Source organism: Chiloscyllium plagiosum, unplaced genomic scaffold, assembly GCF_037043375.1.
Source record: "Chiloscyllium plagiosum isolate Xiang-an unplaced genomic scaffold, Cpla_swu_hap1 HiC_scaffold_17, whole genome shotgun sequence".
Lineage (NCBI taxonomy): Eukaryota > Metazoa > Chordata > Chondrichthyes > Orectolobiformes > Hemiscylliidae > Chiloscyllium > Chiloscyllium plagiosum.
The window spans coordinates 26,680,049-26,703,797 of record NW_028270155.1 but is presented as its reverse complement, the minus strand read 5'-3'; the positions used below and the strand labels follow the sequence as shown (position 1 = coordinate 26,703,797).

General features: G+C 40.3%; 1 long non-coding RNA gene across 1 annotated transcript; it reads right to left on the bottom strand.

The window, feature by feature from the left end:
- Nucleotides 1-2,662: 2,662 nt before the first annotated feature.
- On the bottom strand, nucleotides 2,663-21,228 carry LOC148147294 (uncharacterized). Its single transcript, XR_015759857.1, has 3 exons — nucleotides 20,952-21,228; nucleotides 18,689-18,856; nucleotides 2,663-2,887 (listed from the first exon to the last, which is right to left on the bottom strand). It is a non-coding gene; the product is annotated as an uncharacterized LOC148147294 (long non-coding RNA).
- Between the last annotated feature and the right edge of the window lie 2,521 nt (nucleotides 21,229-23,749).

Here is a 23,749-nt window from a genome sequence, read left to right as displayed (position 1 = left end):
TTAGGATGAATGCCAAGAGCTTGACTACAGAGAATATTTAAGAGAATGGTACTGGAAAAGGTGTTTAATAATGCAGAAAAATGAGAAAATCAGAACTTGTTCTCCTTGGAGTACAGAAAGTAAGGTGATATTTCGTAAAGGTGTTCAAAATTTTGAGAGATACTGATACAATAAGAATAAATGATTTCCTCTGTCAAGTTGGTAACCAGGGTCAGAGATTTTAAAATTATTAGCAAAAGAACTAGAGGGGAACTTAGGACAATTCACATTATATAAGTTTCAACAGCAGTAAGGAAAATCTTCAAAATTATTAATATGAGGTTCATTATGAAAAGGTGTAGTTGAGGTAACCAGAAAAGATGCATTAAAGAGATGGCTAAATTAGCACAGGAAGCGGGAGGAAATACAGGGTTACAGAAACAGAATTATAAGAGGTAATATAGGGTGGGTTTCAAGTGGATTGTTTAAATCAACATGAGCTGATAGAATCTAATGATTTGTTCAGGTGCTGTTGAACTTGCATAAAGTCATTTTTCTGAAAAGGTGCAGGAACCTATAATATTGCTGAATTATCTCATAGATGCGAACATATTTTGCAGAGTTTTTCATGAAGTCATAGATTCATAGAGATATACAGCTTGGAAACAGATGCTTTGTTCCAACTCATCCATGCTGATCAGATATCCTAACCTAATCTAGTCCTTTTCCTCAGGCAATTAATTATATGGTATGTCAACCTATATAAAACCTCAAAATAAAAGCAGAGGCATTGACAATTTCTTAAGGACTCTGATAATTTGTTATCATTCCAGTGGAAGCCAATGTCTTGCTAACGACGATTTCTGCTGAATGTAAGGTATCCGATTAGGAAAAGCCCAAGTAAATTCTCAAAGAAAAAGATCATTAGTTCATCAGTTATTCCATCAATTATAAAAACAAACTGCTGTAATTTAGAGAAATTGATGAACTAAAACAACAAATTGGGTTCTGTGGAACAGGAGGTAGAAATATTTAAATCACAAATAAAAATAAACTTGATTTAAGAAAAAAAAATTTTCCCTTTGAAGATAATGATGTAGCAATAATGGAAAATGACATCCTAACAAGTGTAGACAATGACTTACCAATGCTACACTAACAGAAAATGTGAAGAGTTGCCCATCTATTATTGACTGATAAACAGCAAGATACTTGAAATACTGCACTGTTTTTTTAATATCCCATCTAGCAGGGAAGCAGTGTTTCATTTACTTGTATATTCTGATGATTCTTTGATGTCTAAATAGGATGATACTGTGCAACACAGGTAAATATTACTATCAATCATTTTATACTAAAATAAACATTTTAAAATGACCAAGAATAGGTGTAGGTGCAGGAATGAATTTGTGGGTCATCATTTGACCTTAACTATGTAACATTAAAGAGGTTAACACATGTACTAAAAGCCCTTCACTGAATAACTAGGTAATACATTACATGTGAGCTGTTATTAGATAACAGAAACAAATGCTGACCTTACTAGCAATGATCATATTCTATTAATGAATAAGTAAAATTAAGATTTTGCATTTTACCCTTACAAATAATTTGCCAATTACTGATAATCCCTACCAGGTGGGTGAATATCTTACAGTTATGGTCTCCAGTTGGAAACTGTATTTCAGAATGGTCTTTCGACAAATCAATTGAAAGTAGGACCTTTACCACTAAAAAATTAACATTTCTTACAAGTGTAAAATTATACCATGTTAATTTCATCTATGCCATGCTTTCAACAGGAAACTGAGATTGAAAATGATCTGGAATATAAACAATGTTGTACTTTGGCACCATTTTTTGACTTGAATGTGGTTTCCATTGAGAATGCTGTATCTGTGGCTATGACTGTTAGATTTCCTCAGGTGTTCTCCCATTTCACTGCTATAGTTTTTGTAGAGAACTGGCAGAAACATGAATAGAATAGAATAGAATAGAATAGAATAGAATAGAATAGAATAGCCTTTATTGTCATGGACACTCAAATGAGTGCAGTGAAAGGTTTGTAACGTCACCGCTTTGGTGCCGTGTTGAGTACAGGGTACCTAGGTGTAGAATTCTTAAGTGTTTGGTACAAACATGTCCAGAGAATCATAAATAAAATGTGGTTACATCAACATGAACTGATAGAACTTAATGTTCTGTTCAAGTGCTGTATATTCTATGTTGAACTTGGATAAAGTCATTTTTCTGAAAAAGCACAGGAAACTATAATATTGCTGAACTATAGAATAGATATGAATACATTTTGCACAGTCTTTCCTTCAGCAATCAATTATATAGTATAGATTCCGTGGTATGTCAATTTATATGAAACCTCAAAATAAAAGTAGCAACAATGACAATTTCTTGAAGGACGCTGATCATCTGTTATCATTTTCATGGAAAGATAACAAAGAATACAGAAGTTTTATTTTTTAAAATCTCTCAATTTTAAGTCTATATACCAATTCTTTGGGACTCATCTGGACCTGCTGCCCCATGCTGGCCTGGGACTCACCCCAAGAATTGCCAGGACTCTCCACTCCCAAACCAGCCTGGCCTGGGACCCACCTCCAGTACTTGCCTGGACACTCCACTCACACAAGGCCTGGCCTGGGACTAGCCAGGACTCTCCACTCACACACAAGGCCTGGCCTGGGACTAGCCAGGACTCTCCACTCACACACAGGCCTGGCCTGGGACTCACCTCCAAGGACTTGCCTGGACACTCCACTCCCACAAGGCCTGGGCTGGGACTCAACCCCAAAACATGCCTGGACTGGCGGCCTCCACGGACTCCCCTCTGGGCCTCGACTGGGACTTGTCACAACCTCCGGTCTCCTCATTCATCTCCAGTAAGTTGAAGCTAGAAATTTGAAAGAAAAGAAAAAGAATGGATGGAGCAGAGGAGCTCTAACTGAAGCATCTTACTCTGCTGCCATCTTGCCATTGGGAGATTTACACATTTACACATACAGATGCATAAATGTCACTTTGCAGAAGTAACCATTGCTGATTAAGAGTTTACTGATAATAGCTCCTTAAAAAGTTTCCATAAATAATTGAAAACATGTATGCACAAATTAAAATTCAATTGTTGAAGTTCTGATTATTTCTGTAACACAGCCTCTGTAAATCAATTGACATCCCAACAGCTACGCCAACTTACTAATTTAAAGTATAAACTCTTCACAGAATGGGACAACAGGTGTGATATTCTTGAAAAGTTCCAAATAACATTCTCAGCAATGCAGTTATTTAACTGACAAAAATGTCTTTGTTCTATATAAATGCAATTTGTTCAAAACACAATTTTTTAAGATGTACTTTCGTACAACTTGACATCACGATTATAAAGACAATAACAAAGGCACACACCTAGAACTTTCCAGAATAACTGTTCTATGCTTAAAACTTCTAATCATGTTAAATTTACTGATGTACAACACAATTCCTGCCACACAGTCCTTAAAGGTTTGATGTTTCTTTTGTATTTTACAAACCTTTTATCTTTAAGTGAAGCTTAGTGGAAGGAAAGGCAAAAGGCACTGTGTTATTATCACCATCAAACCATCTTTTGTAAATAATTCAAATGTAGCATTAGTATAATTACAACACAGTTCTGACACAGTAAAATTATAACACATTTCATTCCATAAATTATTAACTCATGTAACTGAAGAATGAGTCAGATAATACTGTAAGGACTGATTAGCATCTGAAAAGACCATTTATTTTAAACCATGAAACAATCATTGTCACCTCTATGTAATGAATTGTGATGTGGTTTTCTATGGTAGAGGGGTAGCTCTTCCAGATAATTGTAGGGCTTGTATGCATTTTCAAAAAGGAACAATAATACAATTATAATGTAAGATGAATTCATTTTTTTCCTCTTTACTAATAAAGACCTTCTACAGATGATGCATTGAATTCTGATAAAGAATTCATCTTCAAATTTGACTTGAAAATCTAAACAAAATCAACAAATGACTAGATGGATTTAAAATAAATGAATTCTAATTAAAAGGCTATTGAGTAATGCATCATTCTATATTTTTATTGTTATTATAGGAATCCTTTGCATCGGAATTATAAAAGAATTCTGAACAATGGGGCTAACTTTTGAGTATTGGTCATTTTTACAGCTTACTACTATTCTAAACGGAAAGCAAGAATTATAGACTGCATGCCAGTGTTGTGACACCAATGGCAAACTTTTTCAAGTGAATTGAACCTAGTGCTGCAGTTTGTGTCATAAATTACAATTGGGGTAGAGTTTGATATAAGAATCATTTCTTTCATATAGTAAACAGAAGTCTCTGATAGCCTTTCTGGTAAAAGTGCCATGGGACCTTTTATCACATGAAGAGAATTATGATCACCACAGTCCAGTGCCTTCATCTGCAGCAACTCCAGCAGAGACCATGGGTGCTTGAGACACAACCTGCAATGCTTAACATAGTTGAACACTAAGTGCAAACTATCGAGATAGGAGCGTGCCAAAGAAAGAAAAGGAACATTCAAATTAAAAATGCTGTTGTTACCATCCACAGATTACTGATGGATGACAATGTACCTTTGGGTAATATGAATCGTTTGAGAAAAGTTACACAATTGTATTACCATACTATTGTTTAATCAAACTTTCAGTATACTTAGCATTTGTATCTGTTTATGGAAAATTCAAAATTCTATACAGCACAATGAAAGATAATAAGTTTTTCAATTCTCATCTTGTACTTCTTTATAACCATATGACATAAAATACTTTATATTATGGACAAATTGAAAACATTGCATTTATTCCTTCAAACATATTTTGTGCAAATATTGACAACATGATTTGCAGTAACATTGCTGTTGATGCTTGCAAATTATTTGTGAGAGATGACATCTAATCTATCACTATTTATCTGTTATTTTCACTGAATAGAAAATTGAGCATGTATGAAAGTAAGTTGGCGACAGGTTTCAGTCAGTCTGCCATAATCCTGACAGCACTAAGCCTGCAAGTATGCTTCAATGGACTTGCATTTGGGTTAACCACACCCAGTACTTCAGTGGCTTCCTGGCTGTCCTAGCTAACAGGCACAAAGATCTTCACTTGTTTGCTGACCCCCTTGACCAACCACAACCCCCACCTCATCCCAACCGCCATGGATATTCCTGCATTCCATGGTATTTACCCAATATATCTACTAAATTGTTTGAGCACAGGGCTTCGTGCAGCTATGACAGCCCTAACTTAAAATAGGCTGAATCTAGTTTCTATGTATGTACAGATGATTTTAATATCCATGTAGTTGTGGGATAATGCAGCAGTGGGATAAAGCCCTTAATTTCCAAGTTAAAGGCTTCAATTGCCCTAAAAGCAGGAAAGTTGACTTTGGATTTACTGCCTGCCACACGTCATTGGAGGGGGCATCAGGAAGGTTTCAGGCTGTCCACTCTGCACCTTGCTACCCTATTAAGTGGAGAAAGTGAGGTCTGCAGATGCTGGAGATCAAAGTTGAAACTTTATTGCTGGAACAGCACAGCAGGTCAGGCAGCATCCAGGGAACAGGAGATTCGACGTTTCGGGCACAGGCCCTTCTTCAGGACCTCCCTGTCTGCTCCCATAGGGGCTATTATATTCCACCACTTAAACTAGCAAAATGTGGACATTTAATGTGGACTTTAAAGCAACCACATGAACATTAATGAGACATGTGGCCATTGTAGCTGATCTTGCTGATGCTCCAGGAGCGATGGTGTTTTTGTTCAGTACAGTGTGGTGTTTCACTTGGAGCTGGTGTGCTTGGTCACTGCCTTTGTCCCTTCCAACATAGCGTGCTTGACCAGCTCCCAGGCAGCAGCAAGAGTACAATGGTCTGGATCATCCTGGAGCTGATGGTGCCACCTTGGTTGTGATGTACCAGGCAGGAAGTCTCCCCTGCAACATGTCAGAAAATATCATTGCCGAGCAAGTTCATAATGCTGATGGCCTGGGGGTGTTGGGGGGGGGGTTAGAGATGCCAGTGTATGGGTAAATCCGTTTTATCCCTTTGTGGTGTACCTTTCAGTCCCAGACTTTCTCTATTTCTTGCTGCTCTTCACTGGAGTCTTCTTGATGATTTTCTTTGTGCCCTTCACGGGGGTTTCCTTCTCATCAGCTGTAATGACAATCAATTTCAGACACAGAACTGTCCTGTGCTCCACAGCAGACAAACATTAATTCAATCATTTGCCAAAGGGGCAGCACAGTGACACAGTGGTTGACACTGCTGCCACACAGTCAGGGACCCAGGTTCAATTCCAGCCTTGGGTGACTGTGTGGAGTTTACACATCCTTCCCCTAACTGCATGGGTTTCTGCCGGATGCTCCAGTTTCCTCCCAAAAATGTGTCTTTTAGGTGGATTAGCTCTAGTTAATGCGGGGTTATGTGGATAAGGTGGGGGGTGGGTCTGGGTGAGATGCTGTTTGGAGAGTTAGTGCAAACTTGAATGGCCTCTGTCTGCACAGCATGGATTCTATGATTTAAAGTGTTCTTATAAAAGTTTAAAGGTGTGAAGTGAATGTCTTCAGTGGAGAAATTTGTAATGCCTGCTGCAAGACCTGAAGAGAACAGTTCACACACAAAAAGAAATACCACAAGGGTCTCATCATTCTCCTGATGTGGTTTCACCTGGTGGTGGCTTTCCTGCATACATAGATAAGAAAACAATCAGAGATATCAATCTATATTAATTATAAGTCACCATCCTTCATTTGTTATTTGCTGCCAAAGGCTGGTGTCAAATTTTGATATTGACACTACTGAAGGAGAAGAAGAAGAAATGGAAATATTCAAGGGGCCTAACACCCATTTTAGGTGACCACTGGAGATACTTGGAAAATGGCCTCAGCTAAATTCTGCTTGCATGTTTATCTGACATTGTTCAGGTGAATGATCCCTAATTGCTACTTTTGTTCTTTAATGGAACAGGAATATTACTGGCATACCTGCTTTTATTGCACATCTTTGATTACCATTGAAAAGCTGGTGGTAAGCCGCCTTCTGGAATCACTGCAGACCATGTGGTGCAGGAGATTCGGGATTTTAAATTAGAGCCAGGGAAGTGTTTGTCTCAAACTCAGGATGGTGACCAACTCCAAAATCAACCTGCTAACCTTGTAGGGGTTACAACTTTGAAAGCTTTTGTCAAAGAAGCCTTGGTGGGTTACTACAGAATATCTTGCAGATGATACAATGCTCTGCTCATATGGCATGAATGTCTCAGTATTGGGTGGATGACGATCAAATGGGTTGCTTATTCTGGCTGGTATTGAATTTCTCAAGTGTTTTTGGAGTAGTCCCTGACAAGTCAGGAGTGTTGTATCATGTTCTTGAATTGTGCCTTCTGATGGTGAAGAATGATTTGTGAAGTCAGCAAGCAAGTCACTCACTTTCTTCATGATTAATTTCTCATCTGATTTGTGGTGCTACAGTTATAATGCGGTTGCTGAAAGTAAGTTTCTGATTAAAGGTCCCCGAATATAAGAAAACTAGAATACCGCAGATGGTGGAAATCTGAAACAAACACAGAGAATGTTGGAGAATCTCAGCAAGTCTGGCAGCATTTGTGCAGAGAGAAACAGAGTTAACATTTCAAATTTGGTATGGCTCTTCATCAGAACCATTCCCAATGATGTTGATAGTGGAGGATTTTAATGACGACAGTGCCACTACATCTAAACAGCTGAAGAGTTGATTCTCCAGTGTTGAAGATGGTCAATAACTTGCAGGTGTGGCACATATAAATCTTACTTGCCATTATTAATTGAAGCCTGTGTCTTGCTGTATATGGAATGGGTCACTTTGTCATCTGAGGAGTCATGAGTGTAACAACGTGTGCACTCATCAATGAGCACGCCTATTTCTGACCTTATGTGGAAGAGCTGATCATATAAACAAATAAACTAATCAGGAGAAGGAGGAGGTCACTTGACTCTTTGAGCCTGCTCTACCATTCAATAAGATTGTGGCTGATTAGATAACTCCACATTTTCATCTCTCACCAATAACCTTTCACCCTAGTGCATATTAAGACTTAATCTATCTCTACCTTAACAGATTCAAAGACTCGGCTGCCACGGCCTTTCAGGAAGAGGGTTTCAAAGAAAAGCAAAACTCTTCCTCTCCTTATATGGGCAACTCCTTATTTTCAATAAATAACTCCTAATTTTGGACTCTGTAACTAGAGGAAACAACTTCTCCTAACCCATTCTCAGGCTAATATCTTTCAGAATCTTATATGTTTCAAGTCATTTCTTAATCTTCCAGACTGTGATGGATACAACTCAAGCCAGTCTAGCATTTTGTCATAAGACACCCTGCCATTTTCACGCATTCATCCAGTGAACTTTCTGTTACATGTGTTCCCAACATATTTACATCCTTCCATAAATTAGGAAACCAATACCATACACAACACTCCAGATGCAGTCTCACCAATGCCCTGTATAACTGAAGCATAACGTTCCAATTTATGTATTCAATTCTCCTCACAATAAACAATAACATTCTGTTGGCTTTCTGAATCACGTGCTGTACTGCGTGCTAACTTTCTGTGTTTCATGCACTAAGACACCCAGATTACTCTGCAATCTCTTAACATTTAGATAATAGTTGAAAAATGTGGTGAATGATTCCTGAAGAAGGGCTTATGCCTGAAACGTCGATTCTCCTGCTCCTCGGATGCTGCCCGGCCTGGTGTGTTTTTCCAGCACTACATTTTTCAACTCTGGTCTCCAGCATCTGCAGTCCTCACTTTCTCCTCATTTAGATAATATACTTTTTCTTTATTCTTCCCATCAGAATTGACAATTTCACATTTTCCTGCATTTTACTGTACTCTGTCAGCTCTTTGCCCACTCACTTCAGTTATTAGATTAGATTAGATTAGATTAGATTACTTACAGTGTGGAAACAGGCCCTTCGGCCCAACAAGTCCACACCGCCCCGCCGAAGCGCAACCCACCCATACCCCTACATTTACCCCTTACCTAACACTACGGGCAATTTAGCATGGCCAATTCACCTAACCTGCACATCTTTGGACTGTGGGAGGAAACCGGAGCACCCGGAGGAAACCCACATAGACACGGGGAGAACGTGCAAACTCCACACAGTCAGTCGCCTGAGGCGGGAACTGAACCCGGGTCTCTGACGCTGTGAGGCAGCAGTGCTAACCACTGTGCCACAGTGCCCCCCACTTTGGAGCATCCTGAAGTCCTCTTCACAACTTACTTTCCTAGCTATTGAAGTGGCTGAAGGTGATTGGGCTTAGGTCAGTTGTCTAAGCAACTGCTACAGCAATGTCTTGGTACTGAGATAATTGGCTTTTGACAATCATAACCATCTTCCTTTGATCTCAGTGTGACTCCAACCAGTAAAGACTACCCACTTCTGAAATATTTCCAAAGGAATCATTTCTGATTTATCTTTTATCCTTCATTGGAACACACATAAAAACAAAGTACCTTACACGAATGCCAACAAATGTTTCCACTGCCTTATTTAAGTGAGCAATTTCTGTAAGTTTTCACAAATGATTACTGGTGAAAACATTTGATTACCAAAGAATAACTGTAAACTATAATGATAGAAAAATTAGCATTACTTTTTTTTTAAATCAGGGTCAATTGTATATGATCAGAAGCCATCCGGGAATAATGCTCATCATGCAATCCTGCAGGAATTCAGAACAAATTTTGTTACTCAAAAACTGGTAATACTTTGATACTTTATATCAGAGGGATTACCACTATGGTTGATGAGAATAAAATCAGGGGATTTAAGGAGAAGCTGGACAACCATTTGAGAGTGAAGGGAATGAATGGTTCTGATGATAGTTTTAGTTGAGAGATGTACAGATAGTATGTTGTTGCTCAACATGAACTGCAAAATGAACTGTGGCTCAGTTGGTAACACACTTGGTTCAGAATTACGACGGATATTCTGGTACAATGATGATGCAGCGTTGTAGGTGAGGTGGTGGTGTCTTTCACATGAGACTCGTGCCTATCTGCCTGCTTGGGTGGATGTATAAGATTCCACTGCAATATATTAAAGAAGAACAGCAGGGCAATTACCGCCTTTTACTTGGTCAATACCTACTCTCTAATAAACAGCACAAAAAAGAACAGATTATCACATTGCGGTTAGTGGGACATTACTGAGAGCAAACTAGCTGACATTTTTCTTGCATGATGACAGCGATTGTACCTCAAATATACTTATATGTTTATAAATAAAATGAAGAACTCTGAATGCAGGAAATCTGAAATAAATTGAGGTACGCTGGAGAAATTCAGCAGGTCTGGCAGCATCTTTGGAGAGAAAGCATAGTCAACAGTTGGAATCCAGTGACCCCTCTTCAAAAGGTTCTTAATTGGGTGGAATGTACCTTGAAATATCTGGTGCTCATGAGAGAGAGAAAGAGTAGTGACTAGAGAAATCAGAGTGAGAGGCAGACAGAGAGAGACACCAAACACCTGATAAAACAGCACAGGAGAGAGACGGAGATATAGCAGTTACCACTTAAAGCAGTGCAAGGACACACAGAGAGAGAGAGAGAGAGAAAGTAAGCAAATTCCAGACAGAACAGCACAGAGCAGAGTGCAAACACCAGACAGCAGCACAAGGAGAGACAGAGAGAGAGAGAGAGAGAGAGACAACAATAGACACAAAATTAAAAAAGCATGCATATGAGAGAGTGTGGACAGCAGATAAACAACACATGAAACAGTTAGAATATCAAATGAAACTTGTTTGTGTGTGTGTGTGTGAGTGAGAGAGAGAGAGAAAGTAAGCAAATTCCAGACAGAACAACGCAGGGCAGAGAGTGCAAACACCAGACAGCAGCACAAGGAGAGACAGAGAGAGACAGAGAGAGAGAGAGAGACAGCAACAGACACAAGATAAAAGAGCATGCATATGAGAGAGTGTGGACAGCAGATAAAAAGCACACAAAACAGATAGAATATCAAATGAATCTTGTTTCTGTGTGTGTGTGTGTGAGAGAGAGAGAGAGAGAGAGGACACCAGGTAAAACAGTATATGAAAGAGAGGATGGCAAATATAACAACATGAATAAGTGAACGAGTGAGTGAGTGAGTGGCAGAGGGAAAGAGAGAGAGAGAGAGGACATCAGAAAGAACTGCATGAGTGAGTGAGAAAGTAATACCAAGGTGCACAAAATGCTGGGAGGGACAGGGAGGACCAAAATAGGGAATAATATGGAAATAGAATCAGACCAAGGGAGAATATAATTAAATCCAAGTCAGGGTTACACTGCATGGCTATGAAAACATGGAGAAAGTGAGGACTGCAGATGCTGGACATCAAAGTTTCCAAATCTCCCCTCTCCTGCCCCCATCCCCGATCCAACTCTCCAACTCATCATGACTCTTAAACTGTCCAATCTGTCCATCTTCCTTCCCACCCATCCACTTCACCCTCCCCACCAACTTATCACCATTACCCCCCATCTGAATCAACCTAACTTCCCAGCTAACTTCCCCCGAGCCCATCCCCAACCTCTTAGTTATCTCTCAGCCCCCTTCCCAACCCACTTGCCCCCCAACATTCCTGATGAAGGGCTTATGCCCAAAATGTCAACTCTCCTGCTCCTTGGATGCTGCCTGACCTGCTGTGCTTTTCTAGTGCCACACTTTTTGACAATGAATACATTGAGAATCATAGACAAGATTGTTGAGTTACAGGCACAGATTTTCACATTATGTTGTGATAATGGAGATCTGACTCAAGTAGGGCTAGTCTGTGTGATAAATATTCCCAATTACAATGTGTTTAGAAAAGATAAAGAGAAAATAAAGGCGAAGAGGTTCAATTAAGGAGAACATTTCAGTACTGGAGAAAAAAGTTAATCAGAGAGTTTAGAAACAATTTGGCTAGAGCTAAGAAATAAGAAAAATGAAATTGCATTGCATGATGTAATCTATAGACCACCAACTAGTGAGAAGGATTATGAAGAATCAAATCTGCAAGGAAATTATAGAGTAATTACAATGAGGAACTTTAATACCAAGTGTAGACTGGGTTAGTGGTAGTGTTAGGGGCAGAAAGGGTAAGCATTCCTACTTTGTGTTCAGGAAAATTTCCTGCAGTAGTATGTGTCTGGTCCGCCAAGTATGGAGGCACTTCTGTATGTGGTTTTTGAGAATAAAATGGGACAAATAAGTCAAGTAACAGTAGAGGAAAATGTATGAAGACCAATGCAACATAACGATTAGATTGGCAGAGGAAAATGGCGTTGTTCTGAGTAGGATTGTTCAACAGGCAGAGAGCCAACTTCAATGGGGCAGGAATAGAGCTGGTCCAGACAAACTGGAACCAAAGATTGGTGGAATAAAGAGCAGCTGCATAATGCTACCTTCCAAGAGGAGATGTTATGGCACAGTCAAGATATATCCCCTCAAATGGAAAAGTAGGAGAAAAAATTTCTGACCTTGATGGATGACAAAGAAGATAGAAATTAAGTTAAACAGACAGGTGGCAGGTCGGAAATGCAAATGAGAAACAAACATAATGCAGAGGATTGAGAAGAGAGATAAAAATATAAATCCATGAAACAAAGAAGGGTAATGAAAAAAAGGCAGCTAACATGAAGGAAATCCCAAAATCTTCTATAAACACATCAATAGTAAAAGAAACAGAACTGATAAGAAACCAAAATGAAGATCTATACTTAGATGCAAGAAGCATGACTGAGGTGTAAAATAAATACGTGGCATCTAGCTTTACCCATGGAGACAGATGTTGCCCAGGTCATGGTGGCAGAAGAGGAAACTCAGAAACTTTATTGGTCAGTGCAATGAGTATGGGAGCTAGGAAATCATGTTGCAGCTGTACAGGACATTGGTTCGATCACTTTTAGAATATTATATTCAATTGTGGTTTCCCTGTGTAGGAAAGATCTTGTGAAACCTTTGACAGGCTTCCGAAAAGATTTACAAGGATGTTGCCGCGGTTGGAGGGTTTGAGCGAGAGGCTAAATAGGCTGGGGCTATTTTCCCTGAAGGATCAGAGGCTAAGGGGTGACTTCTATAAAATCATGATGGGCACGGATAGGGTGAATAGTCAAGGTCACTTCCACAAGGTAGGTGAGTGCAGAATTAGAAGGCAGAGGTTTAACGTGTGAGGGGAAAGATTCAAAAGGGACCTAAGGGGCAACATTTTCATGCAGAGGGTGGTGCATGTATGGAATGAGCTGCCAGAGGAAGTGGTGGAGGCTGGTATAATTACAACATTAAAAGGCATCTGGATAGGTATATGAGTAGGAAGAGTTTATAGGGATATGGGATTAATGCTGGTAAATGGGACCAGAATTAATTTAGGATATCTGGTCATCATGGATGAGTTGAACCAAGAGGTCTGTTTCCATGCTATACATCTCAATGATTCAATAACTGGAAAGACTTAAAATTTATAAACAGGAAATATTGGATAAGCTCTGGTAGTTGAATTTGATAAGGCATCGGGACCAAATGAGATGCATTCAAAGATATTGAGGGAAGGGGGATGGAAATTGCAGAGATACTGGCAAAGACTTGTCAATCTTCCCTCGATTAAGGGACGGTGTCAGAGGACTGGGAAATGTCAACATGACAAGCTTTTTCAAAGAAGGAAAAGATATCCCCAGCAATGTCAGTTTAAGTTTGATGGTAGAAAGCTTTAGAAACAATTATTCAAAATGGAATTATAGCAAACTTTATTTTAATCAGCACTCTATCAACAGCTTTCCTGATGAAATGGCAAAAATTATTTGCTTCAAATATCATGATCTACAGCAATGTCTGAATATTTATACTATAAATAAAGTATAGCAGTGATGTGTATACGCCTTGTATTACCTTTCTATTACTTAGTGTGTGTTTTCACATTGATGTTAGGATGTGTGTTGATGTATTTACATAGATTTTTGGAGGGATGCTGATGTCTAGCTTGGTCAAGATTTAGTTCTTGATTATCTTGAATATTTGATCATCTGGCACACTCCTGACCCCATGGGTATCAGTTAATAAAAGGTTTGCTCTAATAGTCACATGGAAAAACGTGTGTTGATTCAGAAGACTCAGTATGAATTTGTCGAGGGAAAATTCAGCCCAACTAACTTGCTAGAGTTTTCTCAAAAGGTAACTGGAAGGATTGATGAAGGCGAGGCTGTTAATGTGAACGTGACATTCCAAAGACATTCAATACAGAGCCACAAAACTGACTTGTGAGGATATTTATCTGTCATGGAATAAAAGGGACAGTAGCAATATGAGTACAAATTTGGCTAAGGCATAGAAAACAGAGAGGAATGGTTAATGGGCATTTTTCACTCAGGAAGAAAGTTTTATTGTGGATTTTCCCATGAGTTGGCATTGGGACAATGGTTTTAGCAATTATTAGGGCTGCCCATTCCACCCCAGTTCTGTTGTATATAAATGATCCAGATACAAGTGTTCTGGGGGCAATTTCAAAGTTTGCAGATGGTCTAAAGCTTGGAAGAATTGAGAACTGTGAGGAAAACAATGTAGAACTTCTCAACAACATTGACGCATTGGTGGAGTAGGTTGCTTACAGAACAGATTAATTTCAATGCATAGAGGTATGAGGCAATTCACTTTAGCACAAAGAACATGGACAGATAATAGAAGATAAAGGGTGTTCAGTACAGAGAGACCTAAATAAATATGTATATAAGTTATTGAGGGTGGCAGGGCAAATTGAGAGAGTTGTTAATAAAGACCACAGTATTCTTAATTTCACTAATAGGGACATAGAATGCAAGAGCAGGGAAGTAATTATGAACTTAGAATGGACACTAGTTAGATCTCAGCTAGAGTGTTGTGCATGTTCTGGGCACCACACAATAGAAGGAGTTGTATGCTTTGGAGAGAGTGAAGAAGCAGTTTACAGGAATGGTTCCAGGGATGAGAAACTTCAGTTATGAGGAAAGATGAAAAAGTTTGGGATTGATTCCTTGAAGAGAAGAAGTCAAGAGGTGATTTGCTGGGGAGAAACTGTTCCTGTTCATGAGAGGATTGAGAACCAGTGAGCATAGTTTAAAGTATTTTGCAAGAGAATCAAATAAGAGGTGAGAAGAAGTTTTTTCCACACAATGAACACTTTGGGCATAGCGTGCGCTACCTGGAAGTGTCGTGAGGCTAGCACAGCTGAGCCACTCAAGAAGGCACACTGGATGATTATTTAAATGGAAGCAATGTGCAGGCCTGTAAGAAAAAGATAGGAGATGGACATTAAGTTAAAATTCTCAGACTGCCAGTATAGAAGTGACAGGCCGAAAGGCTTCCTTCTGCATATAACAATTCTATGATTCTGTGATGTGAATGTAAGTCTTTTGAAAATTTAAATTTTTAATTTTCAAAACTCCCAATGCTGAACTGGCAAGTTGCTTAATCCAATTATATGACTGAAATAATTCAAGGAAGTTTGTTTGAGGAGTTAGCATGACTTTTCACATAATTCACTCGAGAAAAGAAGGTTTAGGGGTGACTTGATTGAGGTGTACAAGATGATTAGGGGGTTAGATAGGGTCGACAGTATGAACCTTTTCCCGCGTATTGAGTCGGGTATTACAAGGGGGCATAGCTTTAAATTAAGGGGGGGTAGATATAGGACTGATGTTAGGGGTAGGTTCTTCACTCAGCGAGTTGTTAGTTCATGGAATGCCCTGCCAGTAACAGTGGTGGACTCTCCCTCATTATGGGCATTTAAGCGGGCATTGGATAGGTATATGGAGGATAGTGGGTTAGTGTAGTTTAGGTGGGCTTGGATCGGCGCAACATCGAGGGCCCAAGGGCCTGTACTGCGCTGTATTCTTCTATGTTCTATGTTCTATGTTCTAATTAAAAACAGTTTTCAATAGCATTTATGATACAAGAAACTGAAAAAAAACTGCTTATATCAGTGCCTATTTAATTTTCTTAAGTTATTTTTTGACAGAGCCTCGGGTCAATTTGAAAGCGTTGGTTTGAGTTTTACTTATTGAATTGTATTTGCAAAACTTAGTTAAGCTTTGTTTTCTCCTGCTTCTATCCAGTAGTTACACAATCCTGTCCATCCTAGGATCACCCATTGGTTCTGTATCCTATTTCCAAAATTTTGAAGTACCCTTGAACATTTTTGCCCTTTGAATTTTGCCTCCTCTAAGTTTCAAACATCCACACAAATATTACCACTTACTTTGCCCCACCAGGGTTCGCACATCACAAAGAAGAAATGCCAACAAACAGTAATCTCCCAACAGTTTCCCAGGAACCAAACTACACTTCTAATGGACGGTCAAAGTCAGAAGTAGCACAATACCAAGTTATAGTCCAACAGATTTATTTGGAATCACTAGCTTCCGGAGCGCTGCTCCTTCATCAGGTGAAGTGAGACAGAAGCACACAGACATGGAATTTATAGGCAGAGAGATCAAGGGCAGAGAGATCACAGATTAAACAAATAGGCTGAGTAGAATGTTGAATAATAAGCTACTGCAGATGATGAAAAATGTTCGACGGTGTGAGTGAGGTGCCAACAGTTGACAGCCAAATTAAAAATAAGAGGGTGCTGGAGACAAACCAAGTGGCTGGAATAACATGATAGGAATAAGAGTTGCATGCCAAGAGTCTAACCAAAGTAATAAGTAATCCAGAACTGTCCAAACTAATTAAGATTGTGGAGGTGCTGTTGTTGGACGGGTGGACAAAGTTAAAAATCACAAGGAACCAGTTTATAGACCAATAGGTTTATTTACAAAGTACAATCTTCCAGAGCGCTGCTCATTACCTGATGAAGGAGCAGTGCTCTGAAAGTTTGTAATTCCAAATAAACTTGTTGGACTATAACCTGGTGTCTTGTGATTTCAAACTAATTAAAGTAGAGAGATCATAGCAATTTATCAAGGTGATGGTGTCAAAACAGGACAGTAAGGAAGATTTTACAGATACAGAAGTGTAGTGGGGTCACGTGTAGCGTGACACAAACTCAAAGTCACAGTTGAGGCTGTCTTGAAGACCCCAATCACATTGTCCTGTATCTGTAAAATCTTCCTTACTGGCCTGTTTTGACATCATCACCTTAATAAATTATTATGAACTCTCTACCTTAATTAGTTTGTACAGTTTTGGATTACTTATTACTTTGGTTAGACCCTTGGCATGCAACTCCTGATCCTATCATGTTATCCCAGCCATTTGTGTTTGGCTTCAGCACCACCTTATTTTTAACTTTTTTGTAATTATCTCTCTGCCTTATTTAATTGAATGCAGGTCATCCTTTTGCTTGTTATTCAGCAGTTGGCACTTCACTCACACCATCTAACATTTTTGATCATCTGCAGAGACTTATGTATCAACACTCAGACTATTTGTTTGATCTTTTGATCTCATTGCCCTTGATCTCTCTGCCTATAAATTCTGTGCCTGTTTGCTTCTCTCTCACTTCATCTGACAAAGGTGCTACGCTCCGAAAGCTTGTGATTTCAAATAAACCCATTGGATTGTAACCTGGTGTCATGTGACTTCTGATTTTGTCCACTCCAGTCCAACACCAGCATCTCCACCCAACGGATGTTGCCAGGTTACAACATTGTTCTACTCCATTCTTCATGATGATTTTCACATCTGAGCTGTTATGACCCCCTTAGGTTGAAAACCCCCTCTCCCAGCTCTAATGTCAAACAGCATGCCTCCTCCCACTCATTTGAGATATGAATCCACATCACTCAACCAAATATGACAGCAACACCTTTCTGGCTGCCCCTCTTCACCATTATATTTTGTCAAATATTTCCTTGTATGTCCTAAGCCTTGCAATTAAATTGTGAGGTTGCATCTTCGGGGAGGGGACAACCAAATAGGCCTAGGATTAGTTATTGAAGGAACCCCATGCCCACCATCAGTCCATACAAGGAAACTTGTAAGCCTGGTCCCTCAAGATCCTTTCCACTCCCATTTCTACTCCCGGTCGCCCACTTTTGCTTCAATTCTGACTGCAAAACTTGGATTTGTGAGACTTTCTGTAGTCCCAGCAAAGCCAACATCTAGGAGTACAGAGCTTGTAGATGGGCTGGCAGTTTTCTGAGATGGAACTTTGTCTCCAGAGTGGGAGACTGAAGTCCTCCCTTCAGCCAATGATGGTGTCTCAGGTGTTCATCAGTTAGTGGAGTGGGAAACACTGCCAATAGTCACCTTCTGCCTGTGGATATTGAAACAAACAGAAAATGTCAAAGGTGTAACAGGTTCCACAACAGAAAGTTAATGTCAATGTAAGAGCTATACTATGGAGACAGTTACAAGGGAGATATATTGTCTTTATTGTGAGCAGGAAATGAAGTATCTTGTAATCTTTGTCTCATGGCAAGATGTTGGAATCATTATGATACCATTTCCTCCACCTCACCAAAAGCAACACAAAGGAAAGTCTGAAAGAAAAACAGAAATTGCTGAAGAAGCACAGCAGGTCACTGGAGAGAAAACAGGGTTAACATTTCAAGTCCAGTGGCCCTTCTTCAGAACAAACAAAAGTCAGCTCACTATACTCTAAATTTATTTAGCATTAGAAATTTATTTTGTCTTTTGTAACCAAAGTGGAAATAAATGAAAGCACCAGTACATGATTACCTTACGCAAGAGTTTCATTCAGTGAAGGCAATGGCTTTGGAGGCAGGCATGTGGCAATTTCACACTATCAGCAGTTATGGCCATCTGTCAGCATGTTTCTGTTTTTCGCCTATTTTCATTGGGACTGCTTCTTTGGGATGATGAATGCCCAGCGTACGTAGCTGTTTGCTGTTAAGGCGAATTAAAATTTGTGATTTGGAGATGCCGGTGTTGGACTGGAGTGCACAAAGTTAAAAATCACGCAACACCAGGTTATAGTCCAACAGGTTTAATTGGAAGCACTAGCTTTCGGAGCGCCGCTCCTTCATCAGGTGATTGTGGAGGACACAATTGTAAGATGCAGAATTTATAGCACAAATTTACAGTGTGATGTAACTGAAATTATACATTGAAAATACCCTGATTGTTTGTTGAGGCTTTCATCTGTTAGAATACCATGATAGTTTCACTTCTTTCATGTGTAAATCACAAAACATTTTTTTAAAAAGTTGCATTCTCTGGTTAACTGGTGTTAGATAGACAATATGTTGAAGGTGTTAGCCCACTGTGTTCTCTATCTTTGCCATAATATTTAGACTGATTGTAAACTAAAAAGTGAGATAACAGAGTTTTACATGAATCCATGCAGTTTTTGAGCAAAGTACAATGTAACTCTGCAAGTCCAAATTCACCCCACAAATGTATATGTATATGTATGTAGAATCATAGAGTCATAGAGATGTACAGCATGGAAACAGACCCTTCAGTCCAACCTGTCCATGCCGACCAAATATCCCAACCTAATCTAGTCCCACCTGCCAGCACCCGGCCCATATCCCTCCAAACCCTTCCTATTCATATACCCATCCAAATGCCTCTTAAATGTTGCAATTGTACCAGCCTCCACCACATCCTCTGGCAGCTCATTCCATGCACGTACCACCCTCTGTGTGAAAACGTTGCCCCTTAGGTCTCTTTTATATCTTTCCCCTCTCACCCTAAATCTATGCCCGCTAGTTCTGGACTACCCGACCCCAGGGAAGAGATATAGTCTATTTATCCCATCCATGCCCCTCATAATTTTGTAAACCTCTATAAGGTCACCCCTCAGCCTCCAATGCTCCAGGGAAAACAGCCCCAGCCTGTTCAGCCTCTCCCTATACCTCAAATCCTCCAACCCTGGCAACATCCTTTTCTGAACCCTTTCAAGTTTCACAACATCTTTCCGATAGGAAGGAGACCAGAATTGTATGCAATATTCCAACAGTGGCCTAACCAATGTCCTGTACAGCTGCAACATGACCTCCCAATTCCTGTACTCAATACCCTGTCCAATAAAGGAAAGCATACCAAATACCTTCTTCATTATCCTATCTACCTGCGACTCCACTTTCAAGGAGCTATGAATCTGCACTCCAAGGTCTCTTTGTTCTGAGCAATACTCCCTCAGACCTTACCATTAAGTGTATAAGTCCTGCTAATATTTGCTTTCCCAAAATGCAGCACTTCACATTTATCTGAATAGAACTCCATCTGCCACTTCTCAGCCTATTGGCCTATCTGGTCCAGATCCTGTTGTAATCTGAGGTAACCCCCTTTGCTGTCCACTACACCTCCAATTTTGGTGTCATCTGCAAACTTACTAACTGTACCTCTTATGCTCTCATCCAAATCATTTATGTAAAGGACAAAAAGTAGAGGGCCCAGCAGCGATCCTTGTGGCACTCCACTGGTCACAGGCCTCCAGTCTGAAATACAACCCTCCACCTCCACCTTCTGTTTTCTACCTTTGAACCAGTTCAAATGGCTAGTTCTCCCTGTATTCTGTGAGATCTAACTTTGCTAATATGTGTGCATGTGGGTCTTTGTGTGTGTGTGTTTATGTATGTGTGTGTGTATCTGTCTGTCTGTCTGGGTTGGGGGGGTTGTGAGTGAGAGAGAGTGTATATGCATGTGTATGTGAGTGTAGAGTGTCTTAAGTCTGTGAGGGGTGCATGTGTGAGTGTGGGAGTGTGTGTCTGCAGGAGTGTGTGTGTCTAGGGTGGGGGGTTGTGAATGTGAGAGAGTGTATATGTGTGTGCGTGAGTGTAGAGTGATCTAAGTCTCTGAGAGGATGCATTTGTGAGTGTGGGAGTGTGTGTGTCTGTAAGGGCATGTGTGAGTGTCTGCGTGCATGTCTGTGTACATGTGTGTCCGTGTGTATGTGTGTACATAGGTGTATAGGAGTGCCTGTATGTGTATATAGGAGTGTCTGTGTGTGTGTGTATAGTGCAATGGTGGTCACCTGTAGTGTGGCATGAACCCAAGGTCCCGGCTGAAGCTCTCCCTATGGGTACGGAATTTAGCTATCAGCCTCTGCTTGGCCAGTTTTAGCTACTGCCTGTCCTGAAGTCTGCCTTGGAGGATGGTCACCCGAAGGTTCGAGGTCGACTGTCCTGGACCACTGAAGTGTTTCCCAATTGGGAGGGAACATTCCTGTCTGTTGATTGTTGTGCGGTGCCCATTCATCCCTTGTCATAGCCTTTGCTCGGTTTCCCCAATGTACCATGCCTCAGGACATCCTTGCCTGCAACGTATAAGATAGACAACATTGGCTGAGTCACATGAGTACCTGCCATGTACACGTGTAGTGGTGGTATCCATGTCCACACTCTGACACGTCTTGCAGCACCTACCATGACAGGGTTGTATGGAATTAAAATTTATATTCAGAATTCTCATCACACACATACCAGCTGGAATTTTTCAATGGCTGATGTCCGCCATTGTGGAGACTGAAATCCAGCAGAGAGATCGAGGCCATCCCCTGGTAGAGGGACTTAGGATGCCAGGGAATACCTCTTTCAATCTCTTCCCTCATCCGTCACTCAGTTCTGTTGGTGCTGGAGGGTCATATCTCTGGCCAGAGGTCATCCTGTAAGAGGAGCTCCTACTCCACAATTTCAGCCTGTCATTGCTATTCCAAATTTTGAAAGTCTTCATTGGGTGTCTGCAGTCTGAGTAATTCTTTTCTTCCTCCACATACATTGACACATCCATGTTTCTCAGTGGTGCTGGCAGTTATACCTTGAACCACAGACACTCTGCCTGGGTCTCCTTTAAGTTGATAGGCATCCCAGAGGCCACACCTTGAGAATTGCCTCCAGTTGCCCTGATCTACATTTCATCCCAACGATGCAATCAGATTCCATGAACTATAACCTGCAAATTTATCTGTCATTGCAAATGATACTGTAAAATGCAACATGGACTAAATGACCATCAACATCACAGTATCTTAGACTCAATGTTCATTTTTGACAGCTATACCTAACGAGCAATTGGAATGAATAGAGTGGCACTATAATCAATGTAGGAAGGAAGAAGAGTAATTTCCCAGAAGGATAAACCTTTAAAAAGTGCCTGTCATACATGTAAGTGCATGTAGAGGTCATACTGGCACTTTATTTTTAAGTATACAAGAAAAGTTGCTATCTTCTTCCTTTAGGGATAGTGATTACATCTAACAAAATAAGTGTTTAGCTTGTATTATAAAAATAGATTTGGTCATTTTGGACAAATAGATTTGGTCATTTTGGACACAAGACAGCACAGGAATAGGCCCTTCAGCCCACCAAGCCTGCACCAACTCCCATTCCTTATATTGACCCGCTACTCATTAAAGAGCTCACCCGTTTCCTCTGGCTCCACATATAACCTCCCTCCTTTATCCATGAGTGGGCCTACTCTTTCCCGAGTGACCTTCTTGCTGCTAACATACGTATAAAATGCCTTGGGATTCTTCTTAACCTTCGAGGAGAAAGTGAGGACTGCAGATGCTGGAGATCAGAGCTGAAAATGTGTTGCTGGAAAAGCGCAGCAGGTCAGGCAGCATCCAAGGAACAGGAGAATCGACATTTCCTGAAGAAGGGCATTTCCTGAAGAAGGGCTTATGCCCGAAACGTCGATTCTCCTGTTCCTTGGATGCTGCCTGACCTGCTGCGCTTTTCCAGCAACACATTTTCAGCTCAATCTTCTTAACCTTACTGGCCAAGGATATTTCATAGTCCCTTTAGTTCTCCCAACTCCCTGTTTGAACTTCTTCCTACTTTCTCTATATTCTTCAAGGACTTTGTCTGTTTTCAGTTGCTCAGACCTTAGGCATGCTTCCTTTGTTTTAACTGATCTGATAATTTCCATTGTCATCCAGAGTTCCTGAATCCTGCCATTCCTGTCCTTCATTTTCACTGAAATGTACCTGTCCTGCACACTAAATAACTGGTCCTTAAAAGACTCCTACATGTCAGAAGTGTATTTACCCTCAAACAGCCACTTCAAATCCACATCCTCCAATTCTTGCCTATTTTGGTTACAGATGTCCTTCTCCCAGTTTAACACCTTCATTGAGGTCCACTCTTGTCCTTATCCATAAGTATCTAAAAATGTATGGAATTATAGTCACTATTCACAAAATTCCCAAAACCCACTGAAACTATGATCACCTGGCCAGATCATTTCCCAATATCAGGTCCAGTGTGGCATCCTCCTCTGTTCGACTATCCACATACTGCTTCAAAAAACCCTCTTGGACACACCTAACAAATTGCTTACCGTCCAAAACTCAGGCACTAATGGAGTCCCAGTCAATGGTAAAATCATCCACCAACTCTGTTATTTTCACATCTTTCCAGAATCTGACAACATATCTCTTCTACTGTCTCCCACTGGCAGCTGAGAGATCTGTAGTACAATCCCAGCATTGTGAATCTCACCCTTCCTATTCCTCAGTTCCACCCATAATGCTTTGCTGCAAGATTCTTCCAGCATGTCCTCCCTCAACATAGCTGTGATATGCTCTCTAACCAATAATGCAACCCACCATCTTTTTTCTTTCTTCCTCTGTCTCATTTAAAACATCGCTATCCCATAACATTAAGCTGGCAATCCTGTCCCTCTTTCAAACATGTCTCTGTGATAGCAACAACATCATAATTGTGTGCATTAATCCAGGCTCTAAGTTTGTCATACCTATTATACTTCGTGCTTTGAAGCAAATCCAGTCCTAGCCTCCAGTTTTAAAAAGGAGGTCCTCGAGAGTAGTAA